At 49.9% G+C, this 9,468-nt stretch overlaps 1 protein-coding gene across 2 annotated transcripts in view; it reads left to right on the top strand.

The window, feature by feature from the left end:
* Positions 1–1,593: 1,593 nt before the first annotated feature.
* TJP2 (tight junction protein 2) overlaps positions 1,594–9,468 on the top strand; it is a 138,063-nt gene continuing 130,188 nt past the window's right edge. The window contains exon 1 of one of the 2 annotated variants that reach the window (XM_051846396.2): positions 1,594–1,864. The gene's annotated coding sequence lies outside the window, so the exon portion shown is untranslated. The remainder of the gene's footprint in view (positions 1,865–9,468) is intronic. The other variant, XM_051846400.2, reaches the window with a different exon arrangement.

Raw genomic sequence — 9,468 nt, 5'->3', positions numbered from 1 at the left:
CTGTTGCAGCCATTTGGAGAGTGAACCAGCAGTTGGAAGATCTTTCTCTGTCTCTTCCTCTGTGGCTCTGCTTTTTGAATAAATAAAATAAATCTTTATAAAAAAAAAGTTATTTGAAAGGCAGTGACAGAGAGAACAAGCAAGAGCACTTCTATCCATGGAGTCACTCTGAAAATGTCCTCAACAGCCAGCCAGGAGCTAAAACTCCATCGTGGTCTCCCACCCCGTGGAAGGACCTTAAGTACTTGGGCTGTCCTCTGCTGCTTCCCAGGCAAAGCAGAGTACGCAGGACATGAACCTGGCACTACCAGCCAAGTAGCTGCTTAACCCTCCTGTGCCAACCCAGCCAATTTAGCCAGCATTTAAAACAATTCAAACGCATGAGTGTTTCTGCTTTCTTAGGTGAATGGTTGCATACTGCTCCTGGCTTTGCTAACTCTTTAGTTTCTAAGTTGCTCCTCTTTCTTAACACTGGCCTGTTCCTTAGGTGTAAAGTGCCTGCTAACTTGTTGAAAGGCAGCCGCACACACTGAGTTTTCTAGAAAGCACTTTTGTGCATTCCTTTACTTCCGCGGAAGGTTTGCATGGGAGGAGGGAAGGAGAACTTGGCAGTCCTACTTAACGTTGTTGTGAATGAATGATGACATCCCTCGCAGGAGTGTCTTTTTTTTTTATTGTAAAATATACACAACATAAAATTTCCCATTTTGACCGTTCTAAAGTGCACAGTTCGGTGATATTAAGCACATGCATATTGTTGCGAAACTACCACTGCTATCCACCTCCAGCTCGTTTCCATCAATCCACATTCAAGCTCTGTGTCTCCTAACTGCTCCTCATTATATCTGGGGGCTTCTTAGAACCTGCGTGAGATGGAAGCACCTGGCGGCCAGGTGCGGGCTGGGGCGCCCAGATTCGGCCTGGCCTGCCAAGCCAAGATTCCCGAAGTGACTCAGCAGGCTCTGGCCGGCGCTCCCGCCCTCACCTATTGTCCCAGCCCAGGAACCGGTATTTCCGGATTCGGGCCTCAGACCCCGAGATCCCGGCTCCGGGTGCGGCCGGCGGGGGAGGGGCACGGAAGCCGCTCGTGAAGAAGTTCACTTTCCACAGCCTTAACCTGCTTCTCATCCACTCACCCCGCAACCCCGCCCGGCTCCCAAAGAGAAACAGCGGCCCTCCGCGGCTGTGATACCCGCAACGGCCTACACTCGTTTCCCACCGCGGTCCTTGGAGCGTGGCTGAGCCGACCCCTCCCATGCCCTCATGCCCGCACAGAACCAGCGGGCAAACCTGGGCTGGGACGATTCCTCTCGCACTAGTGACACAGCTCAGCTGTAGTTTCGCGCAACAGGGAGTGGGCGCGCTGCCTCCCGCCCCCAAGGCCACTCTTGCTGCCGCGGCCTTTGCCCCACCGCTGGGCGGCGCGAGCGAGGCGCCCTCGGAGCTTCCCCAAGCCGCACGAAGCTGCGTGAGCCGGCGCGCCGGGCACCGCCCAGGTCTCCAGGAAGCAGGTGGCAGCCACCGCCCACCCCCTTCCCCTGCAGGCAGCCGCCGTCCCTCCCCCTGCCCCCACCCAGCCCAGGAGGTTTTTTTTTTTTTTTTTTTTTCCTTTCTCCCGAAACCTCCAAACAGGAAATAGCTTGAGTCACAATAATACCCAGGAGCTGCGGCGGGAGGCCACTAACGCCCGCCCGTTACCAGGGCAGCCTCCTGCACTCCGGCTCCGACGAGGTGCTGCCAGGGACGTGCGCCCGGAGCGCAGGGGACACCGGCCCGGCCGCGGGCGCCGCGTTGCGGAGCGCCCGCGAGAGTCGCCCGTGCCCTGCGCCAGACTCAGCCAGCCGCAGCCGCCACCCGTGTCCAGGCGAGTACTCCTCTCCTCTCTCTCCTTTCCCGGCCCGGGCGACGCCGGGACGCTCCCCGGCTGCGTTCCCCACTTTTGCCCGGGAGGGATTTGAGGGTGCGAGAGCGCGCTGGCGCTTTAATCAGCTGTGCGGGCGGGCATTGGTGGTGGTGGGGCAGGGGGACAGCGCCATTAAATGCGAGGTGACATCGGCCAGATCTACCTGTGGAATTCGGGGGATATTTCCAAGGGGCATTGTCCTTTATTTTCCTCCGTGGTTTTTGCCTCCCTGTCTTCCGTGGGGGCAGCGGCGCGTCGCCGAGGTTCTAGGAGAAACTACCTGGAAGTGGGAATGACCACGCACCTGGGGTGGCCGCAGGTGCCTGGGGGGCGTCCTTTGTCCCTGCATGCCTGGCACCTTCTCTCCCAGGGGGTAGACACTGGGTCGTTGTCTGCTGGGCCGTGGGTTTCTGTTGGCGCGGCCCACGGCGGGGAGAGAGGGGCAGGGGCAGGGGCAGGGGCCGGGGCGCTGGGTGGCTGCGAGCGGAGGGGGGCGCCGGTGAGCTGAGAGCCCCCGGGGCTGCGGGCCTGGGTCTCCACCTCGGGACATGGAAACGTCATGCTCCCGAGCCTGCCGGCACTGCCTGCCCCGCACGGCCGGGGTCTGTGCCCTGGATGCGGCAGAACGTGAGAAAACACAAAGTATGTGCATTTTCAATATGTGTTTATTCTGTGTCCTTTGTACTTTTGGACGCGGTGCGTTCGCCTGGGCTGCCGCGCAAGTTTCTTCTGTAGGGCTGAAAACCGAGTTGAGGATCTTTAGGTTGGAGAAGGGCCACTGAATTCCAGGCATTCTCCGAGCCTGGTATGAAGACTGGAAGTTCCTACGAGGGCTTTGTGCGCAGCTGAGTCTCTCTGGACGACTCTGGCGCAGTCGGGCTGCGCACCGGCCCCGGGGGCGGGCGCCGCGGGCCGGCCTCCTCCCTCAGGCTGTCTAAGCAGGTTGATCTAATTGGCGGTTGGAAGATAAGCCCTTGGCCAGCTCACTTGGAAGATAAGACCCGGGCTCTGCTTCCTTGTGAGGAGGGTGATTCTGGAAGGTGAGGCTGACACTTTAAGGAGCTCCAGGGCCTTGTTGCCCGATGCGGCAGGGGCCTTGGTCTGCGGCCTTTGAAATACAGAATGCCAACAACCCCAAGCCCTGCTTAGGCAAGATCCCCTGGGGGACACCTTTGAAAGGGGCTGGCGCAGGTGGGGGAGGGGGTATGCGTGTCTTAGGGCTAAGTGTTTCCTCCAGTGTAAGGAAGAGATTTACAATACATTTCCTTTTAGAAAAATGAATTAATTTTAATTTTGATTGAAAGGCAGGAGACTGACAGATCTTCCATCCAATTGATTTGACTCCCCAAATGCTGGCAACAACCAGTCTTATTTTTTTTTCTAAACTTTTTTTTTTTTCTTTGACAGGCAGAGTGGATAGTGAGAGAGACAGAGAGAAAGGTCTTCCTTTTGCCGTTGGTCACCCTCCAATGGCCACCGTGGCTGGTGTGCTGTGGCCGGCGCACCGCGCTGATCGGAAGCCAGGAGCCAGGTGCTTCTCCTGGTCTCCCATGGGGTGCAGGGCCCAAGCACTTGGGCCATCCTCCACTGCACGCCTGGGACATAGCAGAGAGCTCGCCTGGAAGAGGGGCAACAGGGACAGAATCCGGGCCCCGACCGGGACTAGAACCCGGTGTGCCGGTGCCACTAGGTGGAGGATTAGCCTATTGAGCCGTGGCGCTGGCTCTAAACATTTATTTTTAAACATTCATTTAATTTTTTGAAAGACAGGGTGACTGACAGGGAGAGACAAAGACAGAAAGAGCTTCTACCTGCTGGTTCACTCCTCAGATGACCTCAAGGGCACAAGCAGGAGCCCAAGTACATGGCCATCTTCTGCCGCCTTTCCAGGGAGTATTAGCAGGGAGCTGGACTGGAAGCAGAACAGCTGAGACTCCTAACTGGTGCTCATAGGAGCTGCCAGTGTTGCGGGAAGCTGGTTCATCCACTGAGCCACAGCGCTGGCCCCCCTGTTGTTCAGTTTTCTACCAGGACACACACACCGAGATCCATGGGTCACAGCCCTCCACTCTAGGGTGGAAATTGGGTTAAATTACTGGCTTGAGGTTTTTTATTTCTGGATAGTAATCATTGTGTTAAAAAATATATGTAAGACAAAACTTAACCATTCTAACCATCTAAAAATATGCAATTGGGTAACGCTAAGTACATTCATGATGTTGTGCAACCATCACCACTGCCTATTTCCAGAACTTTTTCGTCATCCCAAATAGAGACTGTGTACCCACTAGTCAATATCCCATTCCACTCTCTACCAGCCCCTGTGCTCCTCAGTACTTTCATTTTTAAAATATTTATTTATTTATTTGAAAGTCAGAGTTCCACAGAGAGAGACAGAGAGAGGTCTTCCATTTGCTGCTTCACTCTCCAACTGGCAACAATGGCCAGAGCTCTACCAGTCTGAAGCCAGAAGCCAGGAGCTTTTTTCTGGGTCTCTCATGTGGGTGCAGGGGCCCAAGGACTTGGACCATCTTCTACTGTTTTCCCAGGCCATAGCAGAGAGCTGGATTGTAAGTGGAGCAGCCAGGACTCAAACCGGCACTCATATGGGATGCTGACACTGACGGCGCCAGTTTTACATGCTACACCACAGCACTGGCCCCCTGAATACTTTTTTTTTTTTAAGATTTATTTATTTATTTGAAAGTCAGAGTTACACACAGAGAGGAGAGGCAGAGAGAGAGGTCTTCCATCTGCTGGTTCACTCCCCAGGTAGTCATCGGATCAGCGCAGCAGTAGCTGGAGCTGTGCTGATCCGAAGCCAGGAGCCAGGAGCTTCTTCTGGGTCTCCCAGGCGAGTTCAGGGGTCCAAGGACTTGGGCCATCTTCTACTGCTTTCCCAGGCCATAGCAGAAGCTGGATCAGAAGTGGAGCAGCCAGGACTTGAATTGGCCCCCATATGGGATGCCTGCAAGCAGGCAGGGGTTTTACCTGCCACCATTCCCCACCCCGAAATACTTTCAAATGCAAATGGAAAAAGGTTGAATAGGAAGGTAACGTAAGATTGAAATCATGTTGGCAAAATATGAACAGACCTTTGAGATGTCCTGGGTGGACAAGGTGCTATAGCTCTAGTACCCAGAATTCCTGTGCTTTCTGTTCGTAGAGACAGCCATAGCCCATGAAGGTGTTCTTTTTGTTTTGGCTGCAGTAGAATGGAGGGCATTGTGTGCTCCAGTGAACTAAGCACTGTTCACTGATGGTCTCCAGCTGCTCTTCTCTTTATTAGCTTCATTTTCGGTGTGCTGTCGATCGTGGCTTTGTTTTGTTTAACACCAACACAAGTCATTTTTGAAAGTAGTTGGAACAACCCTTAAGAAAAACAGTTGCTGTTTGGCAAATGTTGGAAGTAGTCACAGCAAAACTTCAAAAAAAGATGGGATGATTTTTCTAAAATACTCTATAAACGATTTTATTTCTGCTTTAGCGTGAAGTGATTCTGATGCCCTAGTGACATCATTTCCAGTTGAGAACATGTTTGCGTAACTTAGAAAAACCTTGTAGTGATGGAAGCTGTCTGTTTGCATCAGCTTGCAGCTGTTCAGTGAGAACATAAATGTAAATTGACAAAGTAATAAAAACTTTTATCATCATCGAGAATGTGACTCAGAGAGAGCAAGAGTGGTGAAGAATACTGGAAGGTTTAAATAAATGGACTCCCTGTTCCTCCCAGGTTCTTTTATTGAAAGCCTAAAATGCTTTAAATATTAGTCATTTCCACATATATGCTGTTATCAGGACATGTTCTACTAGTATCCAAGGTTTTTTCAAACCTCACAAACAAACCATTTATTGTTATTCTGAGAGTTACTTCATACAATGAATAATTATCCACAGTTACCCACATGTGCTCTTTCTTCTTTCTTCATTCTTGCTTGCTTCTCAGTAGTTCTTTCTGGGATCACTTATATTCCTCTTGAAATATATTCTTCCTTACCTCCTCCACAGATGTTGGTAAGCACCTTGTTTGGTGGTAAATGTATTTTATTCAGTGTAATATTTTATGTATTATTTTTGAGATAACATTTTTAATTTATATTATAGCCAAAGGCTTAATGCTTCGCTGAAGAGTTCAACACAAATAAAACATAACAAGACCGTAGTTCGGGGCCAGCATTGTGGTGCTGTGGATTACACCAACACTGGCATCCCATATGGGTGCCTGTTGGAGTCCTGGCTGCTCCACTTCTGATCCAGCTCCCTGCTGATGTGCCTGCAAGGGCAGTGGGAAGTTCTTGAGCCCCTGCCACCCGGACGGAGTTTTTGCTCCGTTTTAGCCATTTGGGGAGTGAACCAGAGGATGGAAGATCTCTCTTTCTCTGCCTCTCCCTAACTCTACCTTTCAAACCAATAAATAAATATTAAAAAAAAGAAAAAACTGTAGTTCACCCAAAACATAGGCAAGGGCTATAAACAAAAATCAAATAAAAAAGATATTCAACTTTACTTATACAGTAAATTTCCAAGTGGTCACAGATCATTAAAACTTTAGTAGTATATAATTCTTTTTTAAGATTTTATTTATTTATTTATTTGAAAGAATGACAGAGGGAGAGGCAGAGAGAGAGAGAGAGAGAGAGAGAGAGAGAGAGAGGCCTTCCATCTGCTGGTTCACTCTGGAATTGGCCACAACAGCCAGGGCTGGGTCCATCCAAAGCCAGAACCCAGGAGCCTCCTATGGGTCTCCCACATGGGTGCAGGGGCCCAAGCACTTGGGCCAGCTTCTGCTGCTTTCCCAGGTGCATTAGCAGGGAGCTGGATTGGAAGTGGAACTGGCACCCATATGGGATGCTGGCACCAATGGTAATATAATTCTTAACCATTTATTTGAGAAAGATTTAAAAGCAAAGACAAAGCATTATTTTTGCAGCAAAACTGATACAGGCATTGCTTTCTTTTTTTTTTTTTTCTTTTTGATTTTCTTTTTTAATTTTAGCTCCCACATGTAAGGAGAATGTGCAATGTTTGTCTTTCTATGTCCTCCTAGATTCATTTTTACAATGCTTGACTTTACTTATACTCAGATTTTGATCAGAATGAGATGATCAAGTTTTGTAGGAAGGAATTTACAGCTTCCTTTGATTGTAAAGTCCCTTTGAATTGGTCAGGGTGTTGTGGGGGTGCATGAAGGTCCCCAACTGGATTTATTCCAAGTTGTTGTCTTGCCTAAGAGGTGAATTCAAGGCACAGACACAGATAAAGTGCAAGATTGGGAGCATGATATACTCAAAGAAATTGAAGAGATAATGTACAGGAGTGCAGGCAACCTCATGGGTGAAATTGTGCCCCAATTCAGTTCAGTTGCCCCTTTTATTGGATAGAGATTGGTGCCATAATTGAATGTACGCACAGGGTGGAATCTGGGTGTGTGATGATCCCTGTGCAGGTTTCATGGCGTTTGCACGTGGCACTCTGTCTACACATGTTCACCATGGTGTCTTCTGCATGATGGAGGAGGCTCAGGTGCATCATGGGAAAGTGGGTGTGTGAATTGGCCTGGAAGAGGGCAGGGCTTTTGGCAACCTGGGGCTGTGGCAGAGACCACTGGGTGCCTCTCAGCTCCTGTCCCCTTGAACTCCCTGCCTTGTTCACATCAAAGGCATATGATGCAAATGGGCAAGATTTGGCCGGCAGTCTTCCCTAACTGAAGATTCCGTATTCACAGAGTTTTATAATGTTACTTTTAAAAATTCTAGTGAAGGTAAAAGAGAAAATATTTCCCTTGTACCATATGTTACAATGTAGTTCAATGTCTCACTTGGCAACCAATTCTATTTTGAAGTTTCTAAAGGAGGAAAATCCTTAGAAAATATCTGTGAAATGGTTTTACTGCTGATTCAGCGATGTCTAAGGAATCTCCTGGAGATTTTATTTTATTTTTTATTTTGAGAGAAAAGCAAGGTTTATTTAAGTCGGAGACTTCCTGGTGGGGTGGCCAGGAAGGGGGCTCCAAGAGATGCAAATCCCGAAAGGGCTGCTGGTAGTGTGGCTTTTTGAAAACTTGACAATCAGTAGCAAGGCAGGGACAAAACACGCTTGGGAGTTGTTTTTGTTTTTTTTTTTTTTTTTTTTTTTTTGATAGGCAGAGTGGACAGACAGAAAGAAAGGTGTTCCTTTGCCATTGGTTCACCCTCCAATGGCCACCACGGCTGGCGCGCTGCGGCCGGCGCACCGCGCTGATCCGAAGGCAGGAGCCAGGTACTTCTCCTGGTCTCCCATGGGGTGCAGGGCCCAAGCACTTGGGCCATCCTCCACTGCTTTCCTGGGCCACAGCAGAGAGCTGGCCTGGAAGAGGGGCAACCGGGAAAGAATCCGGGCCCGGACCGGGACTAGAACCCGGTGTGCCGGCGCCACTAGGTAGAGGATTAGCCTAGTGAGCCGCGGCGTGGGCCTTGGGAGCTTTTAAATCTGGACACACCAACTATTTCAGACTTCCTGAGTCAGAATCTTTTCACTGGACTATGTAGGTGTCACTGTACTTTGGGCAGTTCTGACATATAATCAGGTTTGAGAGTTATTTGCATAAGCACGTGTATATACAAGTACCTGCTTGAATGTGGGCACAAACTAAAATTTTGTAAAATGACTCTGAAATTACAAGAGAACACAGCTCTGTATTTAATATGAAATAAAATTAACAAGAGGATGTTTCTTAAGATAGGTCAAGTTTGGCAAATCCAATCAACATATTCCTACCTCCCCCTCCCTTTTTTAAAAGGTTTATTTATTTGAAAGGCACAGTTCCAGAGAGAGAGAATCTTCCATCTGCTAGTTCACTCTCCAAATGGCCCCAACAATTGGGGCTGCACCAGGTTGAAGTCAGGAGCTAGGAGCTTCAGCCGTGACACCTAAGCAGGTGGCCGGGGCCCCAGCACTTGGGGCATCGCAAGCTGCTTTCCCTGGCACATCAGCAGGGATCTGAATTGGAAGCAGAGCAGCTGTTGCTCATAAAGGATGCCTTTGTCTCAGGCAGTGTTGCGGTGGGTTGGGCCTCTCCTGTTGTTTTTCTGATCAACTCTTTCTAAGGTTGATCATCACTGAAGATTTACAATCCTGAATGTCCAAAAGAACTCCTATTCTCCGTGGGAGAGATCAAGGTGTTGGACTGTTTGATTTATCATCAAGGAACATTTGTGGCATGCTTATTGTGAATCTGGGATATTCAAATATACGATCACTGCCGGCACCGCGGCTCAACAGGCTAATCCTCCGCCTAGCGGCGCCGGCACACCGGGTTCTAGTCCCAGAAGGGGCGCTGGATTCTGTCCCGGTTGCCCCTCTTCCAGGCCAGCCCTCTGCTGTGGCCAGGGAGTGCAGTGGAGGATGGCCCAAGTGCTTGGGCCCTGCACCCCATAGGAGACCAGGAGAAGCACCTGGCTCCCGCCTTTGGATCAGTGCAGTGCGCCAGCCGCGGCGGCCATTGGAGGGTGAACCAACGGCAAAGGGAAGACCTTTCTCTCTCTCTCTCTCACTATCCACTCTGCCTGTCAAAAAAACACAAAAAA

This window comes from Oryctolagus cuniculus, chromosome 1 (genome assembly GCF_964237555.1).
Source record: "Oryctolagus cuniculus chromosome 1, mOryCun1.1, whole genome shotgun sequence".
NCBI classification, from domain to species: Eukaryota; Metazoa; Chordata; class Mammalia; order Lagomorpha; family Leporidae; genus Oryctolagus; species Oryctolagus cuniculus.
The sequence above is the reverse complement of the archived record's forward strand: the minus strand, read 5'-3'. Positions and strand labels throughout refer to the sequence as shown.